This window comes from Macaca mulatta, chromosome 9, assembly GCF_049350105.2.
Source record: "Macaca mulatta isolate MMU2019108-1 chromosome 9, T2T-MMU8v2.0, whole genome shotgun sequence".
Taxonomy (NCBI): domain Eukaryota; kingdom Metazoa; phylum Chordata; class Mammalia; order Primates; family Cercopithecidae; genus Macaca; species Macaca mulatta.
The window spans coordinates 125487305-125505385 of NC_133414.1; the positions used below are offsets into that span (position 1 = coordinate 125487305).

Sequence of the window (18081 nt, forward strand, 5' to 3'; positions counted from 1 at the left end):
ACTTAAGAGAAGCTTCTTAATTTTCAGCTTTTGCTCACACATGTCTCATACTTTTGACACCTGCTACTAGCTAAAAATGAATAAGCATCAAGTATGCTAAAGAAAAAATTAAGAACTGTGGTCTTAAAGAATTTACCTTCTCTGGTGTCCTGAACACATGTAATTTAGTCATATTTTTATTGATAAAATAGTTCCTGGTTCATACCATGGGATGAAATGGATCAGAAAGTATTTGCTCTAGACTCAGGCATGTCTGGGCCTGCTGGGAGACCAGTGGACTGTTCCCTGTCAAGGTCTGTCTCCACGAGGAAGTGAGGAGCTGCCTGGTTAAGAGCTTGTCCTAGGAAAAAGATAGTGAGAGCCATGAATTAGAATTAGCCATGAATTCTGAACACATGTAATTTAGTCATATTTTTATCGATAAAATAGTTCCTGGTTCATACCATGGGATGAAATGGATCAGAAAGTATTTGCTCTAGACTCAGGCATGTCTGGGCCTGCTGGGAGACCAGTGGACTGTTCCCTGTCAAGGTCTGTCTCCACGAGGAAGTGAGGAGCCGCCTGGTTAAGAGCTTGTCCTAGGAAAAAGATAGTGAGAGCCATGAATTAGGGCCAATAGAGCAGTGCTGGGGTAGGAGGGGGTTCTCTCATTTAGAGAGCCTTTTCATTCTGCCCCCAAGCCTTATCCCTGTGTCCCCAGACATGGGAGCTCTGCGGATGCTAACAGAGAAGGCACTGATCATACAAAACAACAGTGACCTTGGTGCTAATGGCTTTAGTAGCCTCAGGAGAATGGGTCATTGGTACCATTGGTATCACCCTTAACATCAGTGGCATTGGTACAGACTCTGGCTGTGTTCAGTGGGCTGGGGCATTGACACTGATACCCTCGTATCAGATACCATCAAGATCTGTGATACCATCCCAGGACCATGAGCACTGGAAGTTACACTGAGGATCCCATGGGAGCCTGCAGCAGTGTTGACTTCATAGGGCCATGGGCAGCAGGGCAACCTGAGAGATACGTGAGCCACCCGTTGTGATGTGGCCTGGGCTGGGAGCACAGAGAAGCCATCAGTCATTTCATCCTGTTGGCAAGAGGGAGCCACTGAGAGTTTTTGAAGGAGGGACTCTTGGTCAGAATTAGGCTTCAGGATGATGCTCTGGCTTTGTAGGGGGCAGGTTGAACAGAGGGACAAGGGAAGATAAAGGCAGGGAGACCAACTGGGGGGCTATTTACAATAGTCCACTTTAGAGATTCGTACTAAGGGCCTGAGCAAGGCTGAGGCTTACAGGGGGTCATAGCAAAACTAGGGCAGGCACCCCATCCAGCTGAAGGGATGTCTTATCGATCCCCAAGGGGCACCTTGACATCAAGTGAGTTTGGGACTCCTGCTCCCTGGGTTTGTGCCACACATCTGGTGACACAAGCCAGAACCAACTGGGCAGGCATTAAGGAACCTAGTGAACCCACTGCTACAAACCCAAGCCATTGCCCTCACCTCAGTGCCAAGCTACCTGCTCTTCGGGGCTGCTTTAGATTAAAAGGGATAAAAGATGGGGCAGAAATGGCCTATAATCCATGGGCAGTAGAGTGCTCTGGTCTCCTGGGGAAACACTGGGGTCTTCTTTGGGTATATAAGGTGCTAGAACCAGGATGGCAATGAGGGATCTAGCTCCTGTGCAAACATTGCCTTCCCTTCAACTGGAATTAATCAAGAGCTAGGCTTAGCTTGAGCTGCTTTTCCTAGAGCTGTGCATGTAAGTGTTGACACAATCCCAAATTATCCCATTTCTTTATTTTCCCTTTTATATGGGGACAAAGGATTATTTTTCTAGCATCCAGAGGATGAAAAACGAAGTGATGTGGATAAAAGAAATGGAAGCCTATTGTTTAATAGAAAGAGACCTGGGCAGGTAGGGAGCCAGGAACCCTGAGCCCTATTTCTAGCCCTGCTTCTGATTCGCTGCATTGACTTAGACACTTATTTGCTCATCTTTACAATGAGAAGTTTGGACTTGGTGATTGTGAAGGCCTCTTCCAGCCTACATGCTCTGAGTTTTAGCTTCAGGAGAAGCAGATTCCCTGCTTCTGGTTAAGGAGAAATATCTTGCCCATTTATGGTCTCTTTAGTGAGAAAATATGAATAGAGGTTGAGAGCTCAGACTCTGGGTTTGGAACTTGACTCTACAACAAGCAAGTTGGGGCCTTGGGCAAGTTCTTTAACCCATCTGAGCTTCAGGGTCTTCTTCTGTAAAATCGGCCCCAAATACATACTTCAGGGTTAGGGCAAGGTTTCCACAGAAAATGCTTTGAACACAGGGCATGGCATACATGAAGCCCACAATGAATGATGATGGCTGGCATTGGTGTTGGTGTTGTTGTTGAAAGGACTAAATGTGGAACAAGGCATCCTGATGTCTGAAGCTGGATCCGGAGGGGGTTACTGGCACCTCCTGTCTACACCTTTCCCTGTGGAGTTGGGTTCTTCATCTGATGGACAGTCTCCTTTGTCCTCTGTAAGTTGAGGCTCACCAAGGGGAGAACTGCAGAGTTCTCAGGCAGGAAAAATATACCACTTTCTTTTCATGTTAAAGATCCAGTCAATGGGCAATGCATAATATCAGAAAATACAGACAAGTAAAAGTCCAGAGATGAAGAAAGCATATTTCCACTGTGGTAGGCCAAACAATGCCTCCTTCCCTGATTCCCAGAAGATATCCATTTCCTAATCCCCAGAACCTGTGAATATGTTACCTTATAAGGTAAAAGGGACTCTAAAAACATGATTAAGTTAATGATCTCGAGATAGGGAGATTATCCAGGATTATCTTGTGGGCTGAATGTAATCACAAGGGTCCCTATAAGAGGGAGCCAGGAGGGTCAGAGTCGGAGAAAGTGAGGTGATGATGGAAGCAGAGGGAGAGATGGGCATGTGATGACAGAGCAGAGGTCAGAGTGATTTGGAGCTGTGAGCCAAGGAATGCAGGTGGTCCTTAGAAGGTGGAAAACATAAGAAAATGGAGTCTCCCCTGGAACTTCCAGAAGAGGCCCCATGAAACTTTTTTCAGACTTCTGACTTTCAGAACCAGAAGATAAATTTATGTTGTTTTAAGCCACCAAGTTTGCAGTCATTTGTTATATCAGTAATAGGAAACTAATACATGCTCCTCCCCCAAACTAATACATGCTGCTCTCCAGTTGGAGGTTCCTCAAAAAGCTAAAAGTGGAGCTCATATGATCCAGCAATCCCACTGCTGTGGATATACCCAAAAGAAAGGAAATCACTGTAGTGAAGAGATATCTGCACTCCCATGTTTCTTGCAGCACTGTTTACAATAGTCAGTATTTGGAAGCCACCTAAGTGTCCATCAACAGATGAATGGTTAAAGAAAACGTGGGACATATACACAATGAAGTACTATTCAACCATAAAAAAGAATGAGATCCTGTCATTTCAATAACATAGATGAAACTGGAGATCATCATGTTAAGTGACATAAGCCAGGCACAGAAAGACAAACATCACATGTTATTTGTGGGATCTAAAAACCAAAACGATTGAACTCGTGGATATAAAGAATAAAAGGATGGTTACCAGAGGCTGGGAAGGGTAGTGGGGAGGTGGGTGGGTGGAAGGGGGCAAGGGAGCAGGTTTGGTTAATGGGTTCAAAATAATAATTAGAAAGAATGAATAAGACATACTATTTGACCACACAACAGGATAACTATAGTTAATAATAATTGTATATTTAAAAATAACTAAGAGTGTAATTGGATTGTTTGTAACACAAAAATGCTTGCGGGGGTGGATACCCCATTCTCCATGATGTGATTATTTCACATTGCATACCTGTATCAAAACATCTCATGTACCCCACAAATATATACACCTACCATGTATCCACAAAAATAAAAAATAAAAAAAATGTCCCCAGCTGATCCCCAAGTGTCCATTATAGGTGCTTGCGCAAACAGCTATATAAAGAAGTATTGCACATTGCATTTAGTTGCTATGGCCTTCAAATCTTTTTTATCTAATACCCTGCTTTTTGATGTCACTGACTTGTTGAAGAGGGCAGGCCAGAGGTCCTGCAGAATGTCCTTCAATCAAGATTTGTCTAGTTGATTCCTTCTGGTATTGTTAAGCTTGTTCCTCTATCCCCTATATTTCTTGCAAGCTGGATACCATATCTAAAGTCTTGATAGATTCAATTACACACTTTGAGCTAAAATACAGCATAAGTGATGCTATATACTTCATGTTGCCTCTCATAATTTCTAGTTGACCTACTAGACTATTTGCTTTTCTAAGGACTGTCCTTCAGACCAAAACACCAGGTGAGGTTCAGCGGTATCAGGAGAATGAGTGACTCTCTTTGATTTGGGGTGACCCAAGTCCTACTAAGAAATACAGCCTACAGAAACCACTACATTCAAGTCAACCGGTTTGCCAGCCTAATGGAGCAGAATCACAAGTCAACTCGAAGGGAGGGCAAACAACAGGAAACAAACTTGCAGACCACATTCAGGCTCATAAATTACTGGGAATGAGCTTGAAGAAAACAAGCAGGTTCAATTTCAACAGACCTTTCCCAACTGGGTGTACCAACATCTGACTGTTTAGACATCATTAAAATACATTGCACCCAATATGTTTACCCACAGTCATCTATATTACCTGGGCAGGTCATTCATCAGCTTGTCAATTTAAATGGATTTCTATATATAAGTGACTCTCTAATGTGCTGAGAACTTTTGAGGAGAAACTTGTAGTACCAACATATTAGAAAAATGCAAATTATTCAAAGTCTTGTTTGAAGGAGCATCCCTATTCATATCAAATGAGGAACAATGATATTTTCTGTCCAAACTCCTATTTCTATTTTAAGCTATTGTCGTTGTTGTTACTAACAACAATAATAAAAGCATCATAAGGGGTTTATAGATAAAACTTCTTTAGGTGAAAATTGTGAAATTGGCATTAATTTCTTCGCCTGTGGTTGAACTATTGCATTTTACTTGTGTGTGTGAGTGTGTGTGTTTTCCATGCATCCTATCCAAACATTTCTCTCACATAATTCAATGTGTTGATGACATCACAGAAACTGAGCCAATCTTTTGGTTTATATCACTTTCAGGAGATTTTAACTCTAATTCAAGTTTTCCAAAGTCTGACCAAATCTGAGGTGCTCTCAGCAGGAATATAGTATTTCGAGGGCTCATTGTAATGCGTAATGAGAAATTCTTTGTGTACAGTGTGCCTGCTCTCTCTCTCTCTCTCTCTCTCTCTCTCTCTCTCTCTCTCTCTTTCTCTCTCTCTTTCTCTCTCTCTTTCCTCAGCCCCAAAGCCTAAAATTTAGATGGGTCTTAGTGAGAAACTTGTAGCATAAAAAAGCATGCTTTTGGCAGAGTCTAGAAAACAATAATGCTATGTATTCTACCGTTGGGGAGAAAAAGATAGAAGGGGAAAACTTTGGAAATTAAAGATATAAGCAGAATGAAATTAACCAAAGAATGCTGGATAGATATATTTTTTTAAACAACCTTTCTTAAAAAACACTGGGAGACAGCGTACTCTTCAAATCACAGCACTGCTCTTTAGCATGAATTAAATATGTGGTGAGTCTATGAATGGACACGGCTTGCTTAATGAGAACACCAGATGCCCACGTTTAGGAAATGTAAAGAAAGCGAAACCCTTGTAAAATTTTATATATTATCCCTTTCACCAAAATATGAAAAACAGATTAGAGGGAGAAAGGAAAATTTCTTCTATAAATACATTTGAAGAAACACTGGACCAAAAGGAGACACTTGTTTAAATACAATGTTCAAGAGAGAAAAATCGTCAAATAAACAAGAATCCTCACTTTCGACAGGGCAGCTCAAACATTTTGGGTCACCAAGCTCTAAAGCAGAATTGCCTTCCACCTTGCCCTTGGAGAGTGCCTTTCTGAACTCAATCTTCTTTGGCAATCACAAATGTTAGGAATAATAAAGAAGCCGTAGATCTGGAGCCTTCTTGCAAAGACATGCAGACATTATAAAGACATTTTTATCAAGTGTCTATTGAAATCTATAGGTTTATGTTTGGCCTGGGTCTTTGAATTGCTTGTTGCTTTTCTTAGCATGCTTTTTTCCTTCCTTCTCCTTTCAATGCAGCTTGGATCCTTGCAGCTCTCAAATCATAAACAATTTGCCATTTGCAGGGTTGTCATTGAACTGTGGAGAAAAACACGCCCTTAGGCTAGAGACCCCTGTCAGAGGCCTCGCTGAAAATCTGAGCCTGCAGAGCATGTTCCTGCTACCTTCAGCAACAAGGAATCTAACTGTATAAAGGGAGAAAACACCTTTAATTCATGTTCGATGGTTTTAAGAAAATTAGTGCCCTCTGTTCTTTGAAAAAACAAAACAGCACAACATACTGTTTCCCTTAGTCCCTTAGACTCAATGGTATAGTTCCTAAGATTCACCAAAGAATTTGAACCTGAAACGTCGGTTGGGAAAGTCAGCAGGCTAAAGTGGATGGAGAAGTTCAGGTCTGGGCACCTGGTGTTTTGCATTTAGTCACTTTTACTAGTTGTATTCTCTTGGGCAAGACATTTGATTACCCAGAGCTTCTGTCTCATGAGTAAATGGGGATGTCAAGCCTGTCTCTTTAAACCTGTCCTCCTGTGGAGTGCTGTCTGAGTCCTGGAGAAATCTTCCAGAGCCCTCTATCCCCATTCCCGGCTTGTTCCTCACTGACTTCTGAGTTGGTCCCCTCTAAACCCAACCGGGAACTCAACTTTGGGACCCAGCTTGGGTCCTGGCTGGGCCCTTTGGCACTTGGCCAAAGCGCCAAAGCTGCACCTTGGCACTTGGCTTTCTCTTCAGCTCCATTTGGCTCTCATCCTGCCTCTCAGCCTCTCCAATTACATCAGGTTGGAACCGTCCACACAGCTGGCACTGGTACCTCCTTCCCACCCCTATTCTGCTACTTGGCAAATTCTAGCCCTCTGGGAAGGTAGCTTAGTAACATTAGCTAACATTCATAGTACTGGGTCCTTACCAAGCGCTTTAAGTGTGTTACCTCACTTAATCTCATAAAGCCCTAGGAGGCAGATATTATTATCTCTCCTTCACAGGGGAAACTGGCCTAGAGAGGTTACCCAATCTTCCCAAGGTCCCAGAGCTCGTGAGGGGTGGAACGAGGACTTGACCGTAGGTCAGGGGTCAGCAAAGGGTCAGACAGTAAGCATGTTAGCCTTGGTGGGCTGACTGGTCTCTGTCATAGAAACTCAACTCTGCCATTGTGGCACAGAAACAGTGCCACACAATATGTAAACAAATGGGCAGGGCTATATCTCAGTAAAACTTTGTTTATAGGCATTGCAATTTGAATTTCATAGAATATTCATGGATCACAACATATGATTACTCTCTTGATTTTTTAAAATCACTTAAGATTATAAAAACCATTCTCAGCTCCCAGGTCACACACAAACAGGTGGTGGGCTGGATTTGGCCTATGGGCCATCGTTTGCCAATTCCTGACCTAGTCCATCATTTCTAGAGTTCATGGCCTTTATTGCCAAGTATTAGTACCATTATCATCCCCTTTTACAGATGAGGAAACTGAGCTCAAGCAGAGATAGTAAGGAGAGGGTGATCCAAACGCAGGCATTTGAACTCCAGGATCTGGAGTTTACCTCCAAGTATGGCAAGAGAATGAGGTGTTGCTCTACCTGCTTTTTTGAAGAAAAATGAGATCATGAATATCCAATGAGATCATGCACCTGGCACGCATAAAAAATGCACATGATTGATTTTTTTAAATGTATAAAACTCTTAAAAACTGTACAATATAAGCAACTGAGATTAGGCTAGCTTCTAAAAACAAATCTCCTAGTGGAAAGCATTTTAATAGTTTTTATTTATTTTACAAGCATTTATTTAGTACCTAGTTTATGCCAAGTGTACTGGGCTCTGGTAGCTATGAAGATAGTGGGTAAGGGAACTTAGTTTAGTGGGAGAAGAGGGACATTGTCGTAGATGACTAGGACCCAAAGGGTTAACTGCTACCAGGAATGGGGTGCAGGTGATAGAGCCACAGTTGGGGACACAAGGGAAGGTGCACTGAGGGGTGCCATGCATGCCTGCTGGGAATTTCGAGGTAACGGGAGAAAAGACTTTCAGGCTGAGGGAGGATCATGTGCAAAGGCATGGAGGCATGAAAGATCAGCATGGCTGTAGTGTAAGAGGTCAGGGTATGAGTGGTAGAAATCAGGCTAGGAGGAAGGTAAGGTGGCTGAACGAGGACCTTATAGTCAATGCTAAGGCCCTAGACCTGATCCCTTGGGACCCAGGATGTGTACTAGGAGTACTCAAAATAGGAGGTACACTAAGAAGAGCCCAAAGCCATAAAATAAAGATGAGGCTGCTTTCCCCAGGCATTCATTTTAATTAAAGATTAGATTGAAATCGTTGTTTTTAAGTGAGAGCGAACAAGAATATATTGAATATAATGCAAAGTCCCTATTAAAATTAGATATGAAGGGAGGCTGAGGCGGGTGGATCACGAGGTCAGGATATCGAGACATCCTGGCTAACACGGTAAAACCCTGTCTCTACTAAAAATACAAAAAAATTAGCTGGGCATGGTGGCGGGCACCTGTAGTCCTAGCTACTCAGGAGGCTGAGGCAGGAGAATGGCGTGAACCTGGGAGGCAGAGCTTTCAGTGAGCCGAGATCGCACCACTGCACTTCAGCCTGGGTGACGAACGAGATTCCATCTCAAAATAAATAAATAATAAAATAAAATTAGATATGAAGCATGAGATTTCAAATAAATTCGAAATAGACCACTTTAGGTTCCACTCCACACCTCCACAACCTTCTTGTTAGAGAGGATAAGGTGGAAAGTCCTGAGAGGCAAGTGTTGGGGGATAAGAAGGCACTGAAAGTTAACAGGGTCGTGACATAATTGGGTTTGTGTTGCAGGGTTATAATGCTTGTGGTGGCTAGGAGGAAAGATGGTGAAGGGAGATATCAGGGGCTTGGAGCTCAGTTAGAAAGCTCCCAGAAACTCGGGAAGGAGCAGGACTGAATAGCCTATTATAGGGGGAGTTTGGTTTTGTCACTAAGTATACATTCTTGTTCCATCAAGAAACAATGAAAAGAGAAAGAATTTGCTTGGGAGTCAAAAGACCAAGATTTGAACCCCTGATTTTGACTAACTGTGTGACCTGAGGGAATGCACTCAGTCTCTCTGAACTTTACTTTGTTTATCTTCCCAATGAGAAGAACTATACCCGTCTTGCCTACTTCTGAGAGCCTTTGTTTGGATGGTCTAAGATAATATCTATGAGAGCTCTTTGTAAAGGGCTTGAACATCACTGGTGAGTTTCTAGGGAACAAAAGGCCAGAGCTCTTTCTGCTTAGTGACCTCTCCAAGAAAAGGCGATTGCTATTTTTTCCCCTTTCTTCAGCTGTTGGAGCTACGGATCAATTGCAACCAGGCTAAATAAAAAAAAGGTAGTCATACATGATCAGCAAAATGGTCCAAATGATGTCATCCATCAAGATGGACATCGCAATTTGCCAACTATTTTCTCATAAATCAAACCATGGTCCCTCAAGGAAGAGGGGCAGGGCTGGAGGAGCCAGCATGGCAGCCCTTATCGGCAGACCAGACGCAGGGAAGCGCTCCCTTAAGGATACAGTAATTATTTTCACTTGATGGGAAATAAAGAGGGGCACCATGGGAGGGAGCGCTGGAGAGTGTCTGCCTCACTTCATTACTACTCCCCAGGCATGGGACACAACATATGCTTTTCATTGGGAAGCCAATAATTTTGAATCGTGGGACAGGTGAAAACTTAAATGACATTTGCAAACCTTGATTTATTTCTCTGCTTAACTCCGGAACATGCTTTAGACTCAGCTCTATAAGTTTCCATAGATTAGTGGTCAATGTCAAATATTTTCAATGACATATTCAAGCGTTTCCTGTCCCTATCAGTTAATTAAATATTTTCAGTACTAATCTCTTCTTATTGAAATGGTTTCCCTTCTTTTGGTTATGGGTTTGGAAAACAACGATATGAAGCATGTGCTTTATTGAAAACAAAATAACAAAAATAAAAAAGAATACTTTTTCCCCCACGTGCTATTTTACTCGCTGGAAATCTCATTAAAAGTTATTTATGAGCTGTTAGGGATCCCATAAGGATTACACCTAATTCAGTCTGTAAAGCTTTTGAGTTTGTTTTACATGAAGGACCTCCTTCCCCATTATTCTACTTTCTTTTGCACCCAAATAAATACTAGAGATTAACTTTTTGGCAGAAGAGGGTCCTCGGTCCCTAACCTCACATCACCCAGGCAAAGTTTAGACCTTCCTCCCCTTTCTGCTGGACCCACTCTGATATGACCAGGGTAAGAGGTCAAACTTGTGGCAATGGATAATTTATCGTTTTTATTATTTTAAATGTTTACTGAAGATATCGGGGCTGTAGGTATCATTTACATCCCTGGGATTTGTAATCTTTGCGATTAGCCATGTAGTTAGTCCTAATTGACTATTCAGTTTTCTTCTACATCTCCTCCCCCAATTCCCTCTGAAATAAGAAACCTGAATTTTATCAGAATGAGTAATTTCACAGTTCCTTTATAGGGCCTGTATGCCTGTTATTTGCTGTTTCTTAGAACTTGTTCTCAGGTAGCAAAGACTGAACTGCCAATGTAAGTGACTTTTGTCCTTCTAGTCTGTTTAATAAAATATCCCTGAAACAAATGTGTTTAATTTCCAAAGAATCTGCTTTGTGTTCATGTTTCCAAAACCCAGAGAAGAATGTAGTCACTCAAGTAGCCAAATGTTCGAAATTAGATTTTGGTAGTTAGAAAATTGGCACAAAAAGTTTAGAAGTGGCCGGGTGTGGTGGCTCACACCTGTAATCCCAGCACTTTGGGAGGCCGAGGCAGGTGGATGATGAGGTCAGAAGATCGAGACCATCCTGGCTATCACGGTGAAACCCCGTCTCTACTAAAAATACAAAAAAAATTAGCCGGGCGTGGTGGCGGATGCCTGTAGAGGCTGAGGCAGGAGAATGGCGTGAACCCAGGAGGCAGAGCTTGCAGTGAGCCAAGATTGCGCCACTGCACTCCAGCCTGGGCGACAGACAGAGCAAGACTCCGTCTAAAAAAAAAAAAAAAATTAGAAGTAATAAGGACGTCGCTACTATTAACTATCAGTTGCATGATATACTCATGGAAGTGTTCCCTATTGTTATGATCACCAGTGCGCCTGCTCTCTTTTCTGCTAAAAAAACCTGAGCTCATGGATTGCTCATTCCTCTCCAGGTGTCTGCGTATTCTTCATATGCCAGCTCATCTCGCCAACGGAAACACGAGGCACCAGTAATACCATGTCCACACTGAACCAGCAAGACACGTTGAGTATAAGCCTGGAGTATCATGCTGACCACCACGAGAACAGCCAGCAGTGGTGTCTTCATGATTTACAAAATCTCTCCCTCTTGGATCTCAAAGCATTTCCAACTATGAGACCGAAACCCCCGCCTCTACCTCTCCATTTGGGCAAGAGTTAGTTCTACCAAAAGTAGACGAATGGCTGCATATTTTAGGAAAAGTGTATGTTTTTTCCTTAATCTCAACCATCTGGAGATTTTTAACATTCTATATTCTTTATAGAATTCTACATAAGAGGTCAGTTTAATTTTTTAAGAGTTGTTTAAACATCCCAAGTAACACTGTAAGCCCCCAAACAAGAAATGGCTCTCGGGCTAGACCACGGAAAAGCACATGGATTGTTCGTGTGTTTAGTCTAGTGCGGTGGATCTCCTCCTTGGCTGCACCTGAAAGAAAGTGACGGCTGAGTCCCACTGACCTGTCTTCCCCATCCCAGCATCGTTGTTTGGTTCGGTCTCATTTTGCCTTTAGGATCTACAGGTGAGGCTAATGTGGCAGCAGGGCTCAAGAACCACCAGATGGGAACTATCTGTGTTTGATGATAAGGGTGGGCTTGGATGTTACCCTTTCAGTATTCTCACTGCTCTTCCCTGCTAGAATTAGAAAGAGGCTGAGAGCAGAGGCTCACACCTGTAGTCCCAGTGCTTTGGAAGGCTGAGGCAGGAGGATTGCTTGAGGACAGGAGTTCAAGTCCAGCCAGGGCAACATAGCCAGACAGCCCCCCCCATCTCTACAAAAAAATTTTAAAAATTAGCCTGTATTCCCAGCTACTTGGGAGCGTGAGGCAGGAGAATTGCTTGAGCCTGGGAGTTTGGGGCTACAGTGAGCTGTGATCATGCTGCTGTACTGCAGCCTGGGCAACAAAGCAAGATCCCATCTCTCAAAAAAAAAGAAAAAAGAAAAGAAAAACAGAATGAACCTATGGACTCTGACTCAGAGTTGTTATTCATTCACCCCTGGCCATGGGTTGAAAACTGTCCTCTGCCTCTCCTGAGAAAAAAGTTAGAGTCCTCTTCTCCAGTACCTGTGAATGTGGCCTTATTTGGAAATAGGGTCCTCAGAGTTGATCGAGTTAAGATGAGGTCATTAGGGTGGGCCCTAATCCAAAGTAATTGTGTTCTTATAATAAGGACAAATTATGAGTGTTACAGTTCCTTTTGAATTTGTCTAGCAGATTTTCTGTATTTTTACCAGAACTTTACCCTGATACCCCCCAAAAAGGGGCATATTTTGACACAGAGACAGACACCCTTACTGGGAAAATGCTGTATGAAGCTGATTGGGGTGATGCTTCTGCAAATGAAAAAACCCCAAAGATCACCACCAAACCACCAGAAGCTAAGAGGGAGGAATGGAACAGATTCTCCCTCGCAGCCCTCAGAAGGAACCACCCTGCTGACACCTTGACTTTGAACTTTTAGACTCCAGAATCGTGAGACTGTAAGTTTATGGTGTTTAAACCGCCAGGTTTGTGTACTTTGTTATGGCAGCCCCAGGAAACTGATACACCTGGTGATTCAATTCAATGCACCTTCAAGGCCCAGGCAGTTGAAGCCTAGGAGATGAGGCCTCACCCTTGACCATACGCAGTCCACCTTAAAGAGTGGCAAAGTGAGGACTGTAAGCTGGTGGTGGCATTTGATCTGAGCTTTGGAGGAGGAATGTTTTTCTTGATGAGTGATGGGAAGCAAAGATATGGAAGTAAAGATATTGCAAAGGGAGGGGCTACCTCTGCAGCAAGTCAGGGGGTCTGATGGAAGGCAAGAAGAGCAGCCTCTGCCTTGGAATCAGCAACAAATCTTGTAACCTGAGCTGTGTGTGTGTGCATGTGTACGTGTGTGTTGTGTGTTTTGTGTGTGTGTGCGTAACACAGATTGCTTCAACTTGGGAATTTGTCTGACCGATCCAATTTCTCTTCCACAGACTCAAATTCACTGCTCCAAGCACTATCCTAAGTCACTTGGCCCCAGAGAGAGAGAGAGAGAGAGAGAGAGAGAGAGAGAGTGTGTGTGTGTGTGTGTGTGTGTGTGTTGGGGGTTGGGAGTTGGGCCAAATTGAAAATAACAAACATAATGTGAACACCCGTAGAAATCGTATTCTGAATGAAGCACCCTGTTAAATCACATTTGCTCCTACGATGACCCAGTGGATCTCGGAGGCTATTCTTATCCCCATTTAATAGATGAGAAAAAGACAAAGCTCTAAAAATGGAGTCAGAGCTCCATCGTTGGATCCCAAGTGTTTACGGCTACACTGTATTGCTCCCTAGCTTATGTATCCTTGGGATCAATCCTGGGCGTTACTCCTGGGGAGGGGTGTGTGAAGAGAGATGGAGAGATGAAGACTGACTTAAAGCAAATGCACAGCTTTGCTTGACTGATCCAGAGATACGGGGTTAGAGCAACCTGGGAGGCTCCATGCCTGTGTGGGCGCACAGCTGCCTGCTGACTGTTTCCAGTTCCCCTTCTGTCAGTTCCCCATAGGCTGGAGAAATCCACTCAAAGCAGGGTGTGCTCTTCGATGGAAATCCAGCTTTGTTCTTCCACTCAAGTACTATAGGGGAAAGCAGAGAAGGAAAGGGAAAGACACATAAAAAGTTTCAGCATATGAGTAGCATTTGCAATGTAATCTATGTGTTCTGAGCCAAGTTACTGTACACACTCTGGGGAGAATTACAAATAAATGACGAAACATTTTGAAACATGGCTTATACCTAATTAATCATGGAACTTAAGGAACAAAGAATGTATTTCTTCAAAGTTTTCAGCATTTTCTCTATTAAGCGGAAGGGACAGGGGAGGGGAGGGGAAATCTCCATGCCCTGTAATGGATACACTATGCACTTCATTTGGGGGAAAGAATCTCTTAATCTTCTTTGGCCTCCTGCAACCTCCGAATCCTTACATCTTTAATACTTCATGTTGAGCATTTTCATATTAAAGGAACTGAAAGTTTCCAGATCATGAAATATTCCTTAGCTTTTTGTCTCTTGATCCCTTAGCCCAAACAATACCGGTTTTGGAGATTATGAGATCACCAGGCATTTCTTAAGTACCCATGATATTGTGCCCTGGGGTTCCCGTGTCCTTTTTCTATGCCGCCGCCACCCAGAGACATCTGTGGGCACGTCCCGCTTTGAAGGCAAAGCTTTTGTGCTATGTCCATGTTACCACATGCCCTCCGACTCAGAAGACTTGATTTCCTCATTTGTAAAATGGGGATAACAATAGCTGTGAATGTTAAATAAAATAATGCCACAAAAGAACTTAGCCTAGTGCCTAGAACATAACCACTCAATAATGGAGTGTGTGACTGAATTTTCCAGATTCGTTTTTCATTCTCTTCCTATCCATGGATTTGACTGAGTCCCATCTTTCAAGGCCATCCAAGGCACTTCTTTAGAGCCCTTTCTCACCAGTAACAGAGGTGGGAGTCAAAGATGACTTTGCACTTGGTAGCCAGTGTCTTCACTGCTCCTATGGGAAGCCAGAGTTTCACTATTCCCCCTGAATTCTCCCACAGTCATTCCATGAGCTAGTTATGGACACAACTTAAGGGGAACTGGAGATGCGGGTGTGTTTTCATTCCAAACAGTGTCACTGATTCACAGCATGGCTTTGGATAAGCTGATCAGGTTGCTTTAATGCAGATTCTCCACCCCACACCCCACACCTTTGTTGAAAAAGAACCAAAAAATAATATATACAGTATTAAAGTATTAAAGGGATTGTGAGTAAAACCTGAAGCCTGAACTGCTTCCTTCCCCCAGCCCCAGGTAAAGAATGAGAAGGAAGAAGATACTGGAGTCTGGGGTTCAGTGGTAGAACCCAAGGGCCAATGGAGGTGGTGCCAGGGGCAGCATCATAACTGGATTGTGCTCATGGTCTGGTGTCAGCTATGTTCTTTGCCCTCTCACCTCCTTTGGTTCCAGCTCATTTTTCATCTCAGCTCTCCAGCGTTTCTTCAGACTCTGTAAGCTGCCCACATCTTCCCTATATATTCCTTTTCTGCTTAACTGTCACACTGCTTTGCTTGCAACTGAAAACCTAGACTGAGAAAAAAAATAAGATCTACTCAGCACCTACTATGAGCCAACTACTGTGCAGGTTGAGGAACTGAGACATGGAGAGTTAAGGTAACGTGCCTAGGTCACCAAGCTAGTTACAGGTTGTACTGTGATCTGAACCCCCGTCTGTCTACATTTCCATTAAGTTTTCTCAGCAAAGAGATACTCCTGAAAAATAAATCTCCAGTCCATAACCACCCACATCTGCATTGAACTTGCTTCATAGCTGGGGCCTTTGGAGGGTTATAGTTGCAACCCAGACACAACATTTTCTTTCCCCACTCCTGCCTTAACTTGGTGATTGGCTGTTGTAAATTGCGTCGAAAGCGATATGCCTTTCAGTGCTGAGAATCATCATGGGTCTGTGCCTATGACCAGAAGAGGTAAGGGGGAAAGGAATCCAAACACTCAAGCAACATGAGTTTGTGTCTTCTGTAACAACTGTGCATTGCTTGTGTGTGCTACTAATTATTCCTTGTTCACACACCCTCAGTTGACGCTTTTGGAAATTAAATGGGCATGCCTTGTATAGGTGTGGAGAGAGAGCCTTGCTCATTTGCTCTCCTTTCACCCACTGCCCTTATGCCTGTTATTGCTCCAACAAGTGGCATCATCCTCACTTCCTGACATCCCAACATGGGCAGTCAGATGTTGCCGTCTGCTTTCAGAATTACAAACCCACCCACTGGTGCTTCTCTGCAGGAGTGAGGTAGCTTGCCAAAGAATGGGAAGCCACCAGAGTGAACATCATGGAGCCATTGACACCATGTTCTGTTTCTTAACCTAGGAGGAGGCTAGCCACTCTCTGGGCACCTAACTTGCAACAGCTGCCCTGGAGATAGACCCACATAAAACCATTTTATTCTTGACCTCACTCCAGCATTTCTGCAGAGCATCAGTCTGGACAGAACTTGGTCATCTTGCTTCTTTTCCATTGACTTTTTAAGAAGCCAGTTATTGAAGATCCAGGGTAATAAAAGCAGCTTGAACTTCATTACTCTCTTTCCAGCATTAGATACTGAAGGCCACGGTCAGCGACACTGTGTATAAAATGTGAAGCAGAGAATTAAATGCAACTTGATGGTACATGTTGTACCTTAATGAAAACAAAGTCTCAGGAACACTATTTGTGAACGTGTTACCCAATAAAGTGTTAGCAATGGAGCTCATAAAGCTGCCAGCCAGATTTAACCATTGCGTGGAGCTCTGTTCAGTTGGGCTGGACAGAGAAAGTGAGGTCTGTTCCCTTTATCACAGTCGCTGGAGGTTTTTATTTAAAACACATGCAAGAAAGACACGGGTTTGGCACCAAAATGTCTTGTGGTAAAGGATAAAAAATTAGAAATATCCAAAAGTACTTAAAAAAAATCTAGAGGAAAAAAAAAACAGATGTGAAGAAATTAAGATGGGCTGACATAGGGTGCCGTGTTAGCCGTTTAAAGTGATGGTGAAAGCAGAGAGCAACGGACTGTCTCCACAGCAGCTGATAGACACGAGCAATTGAGCAGTTCATACCCTCTCTGTTGTCCCTGTCACAAGATTTGTAGGTCATTCTCAGCCAGCCACGGGGGCTAAAGGGCACAGGTCGCGACCTGCTGATTTACCAAAGTATGATCAACTCACACAAATTATAGGCGTAAGAGAGACCTGACAACTTCAATATGATGCGCAATGAGCACAATTATTTGTGACATGTGAAACCAGTGTGAGGCCGTAATTCTGTCACTGCATGACAAGGCATTATTAGCCAGGGCAGGCAGCGGCTTGAACCAGGAGCAGCTGGAGGAGAGGCAGGGAAAGAGAGAGGGCTCCATAGGGGAAGGCCAGTGACGGGCTTTCTCTCCCAGAGTGGCAAATAGCAACGGCCCCTTTGTGGAATGTGGAGCTGCTCAGGAAGACGAAGTCGCCCTATTGCTATCTGCTCTGGTGGATAATAAAGGAGGGTTTGGTGGGAAGGGCAGAGGTGAAAGCACACCCCGCAGGCCTGTGGCTGTGCACAACCAAGGTGTCTTCGTTGAAATCGGGTGTGGTATTTTTCATGAGGCCAAATGGGATGTTGTTACTAGTGGGCCAGATGAGGTGGAGTCAGGGGAGGACAGGGAATGACAGAGTTTCTCCTGCTGAGCAAACGCCTCTGCTCCACCAGGCTTCCCTCCCATCACATCCTGCCTGGAACTTGCAGCCTGACTGCTGGGTGCAGGAGGAGGCAGATCTCAGATCCCCTGGGTTTTCCCCTGTCCTTGGAGATCTTGCTCCCTGTACCATAGTGCCTGGGCAGCTCAAGGAAAGTGCAGGTAGACACCTCCCTTCTGGTGCTGGCCATAGAGGTTTCTGCCTAAGGGTATAGGACAGGTGGGTGGCTGTTCCCAGCAACTGGACCCAAGTAAGGCAGGGTTTCCTCAGGCTTCACATGGAGGTCATGGGACAGTTGGGCTGCCAATGAAGCTTTCTGTAAAGGGGGAATCTGGCCTGTGTTCTGCAGGGTCTCCTGTGGAGGGTGGTAGCTATATTTTGGGCCTTCTTTTTGGCTCAGTGACTT

The 18081-nt window shown here is 43.8% G+C and overlaps 1 non-coding gene across 1 annotated transcript; it reads left to right on the plus strand.

The window, feature by feature from the left end:
* The first annotated feature begins 12616 nt into the window (after positions 1-12616).
* LOC114670208 (U7 small nuclear RNA) lies at positions 12617-12676 on the plus strand. Its single transcript, XR_003719690.1, has one exon. It is a non-coding gene; the product is annotated as a U7 small nuclear RNA (small nuclear RNA).
* The last annotated feature ends 5405 nt before the right edge of the window (positions 12677-18081 follow it).